This window comes from Chiloscyllium plagiosum, unplaced genomic scaffold (genome assembly GCF_004010195.1).
Source record: "Chiloscyllium plagiosum isolate BGI_BamShark_2017 unplaced genomic scaffold, ASM401019v2 scaf_32870, whole genome shotgun sequence".
Classification (NCBI taxonomy): Eukaryota; Metazoa; Chordata; class Chondrichthyes; order Orectolobiformes; family Hemiscylliidae; genus Chiloscyllium; species Chiloscyllium plagiosum.
Genome location: NW_025114823.1, coordinates 1 through 1,007, shown reverse-complemented (window position 1 = coordinate 1,007; position 1,007 = coordinate 1). Strand labels below are relative to the sequence as shown.

Below are 1,007 nucleotides of genomic sequence, written 5' to 3'. Positions count from 1 at the left end.
AGCTTTCAGTGCTAGACGCCACTGAGCCCCAGCAAAGACGCCTGCGGCTTGTTTCTGTAGTGTAGTGGTCATCTCGTTCGCCTAACACGCGAAAGGTCCCCAGTTCAAACCTGGGCAGAAACTGCTTTGTTCAGCCTTCCACATGGACAAGAGCTGAGCGTTCTTGCTTGCTTTCCCATCAGCAAACCTGCCTTAGAATTTGCTTGAACAAATCTGCTCTCGAAGTGAAATGTAATGCAATTCCATTTAATTAAAGTGCAAAGCGTTGTTAAGTTTTTCTCCAACTTGGTTCTGATCATATGCCATTCTGTTTGAGAGTGTAGTTACCAGCTTCTGATCCTTCCACGAAAAGCAGTACCGCATTTGCATTCCTTGCGCAGTCGGCTCGGTTCAAAGACAGGAAAGAAGCAGATGCTTTGGTGTCACAGCGCACCACGAATTCCTGAACTTGTCTGTCTGTCAAATGTACCCCAAGGTCGTCTCAGAAAGACCTCATTTGGAAGCTGTCAATCGTTATTCGTCGTGCGAGAATTGGCACCAGATGTCCTGAATCATGTTCTGGAGGAATTCGCACGTTAGTGGCTCATTCAATCAGCAACAGCAATGAAAGAAATTACACTCTCAGAGGAACCTTTCAACTTGCGCATTCATAGCGTCGTTATTATGAAGGTCCGCCCCGAGATCCACGTTATGTTGGAACTGAAACGGAGGAATCGACAGAGAGGCTACAGAATGACATCGCATCCATTTGGTTTTCTTAAAATCACTGACGAGCAGGAAAATGTAAACGGGGAGGGCGAGTGGAGAAGTGAGGCAGTTGCAGCTTTGGTGAAATTCCTTCTTTGTGATTCACTCAGCAGCCAGAGACGTGAAGGTGACTCAGGCGTTTGAGCTCTTCACATCGAGAACAAAAAGCACTCAAGGGCAGTTAGCACCTCTTCTGGAGTGGGTGGTGGGTTGAGGTAATTACCTTGTGACTTCTGTTACTATGTTCAGAAACTGGCTTT

At 46.7% G+C, this 1,007-nt stretch overlaps 1 non-coding gene across 1 annotated transcript; it reads left to right on the top strand.

Moving 5' to 3' along the window:
* Nucleotides 1-50: 50 nt before the first annotated feature.
* On the top strand, nt 51-123 carry trnav-aac. Its single transcript has one exon. It is a non-coding gene; the product is annotated as a tRNA-Val (tRNA).
* Nucleotides 124-1,007: the final 884 nt, after the last annotated feature.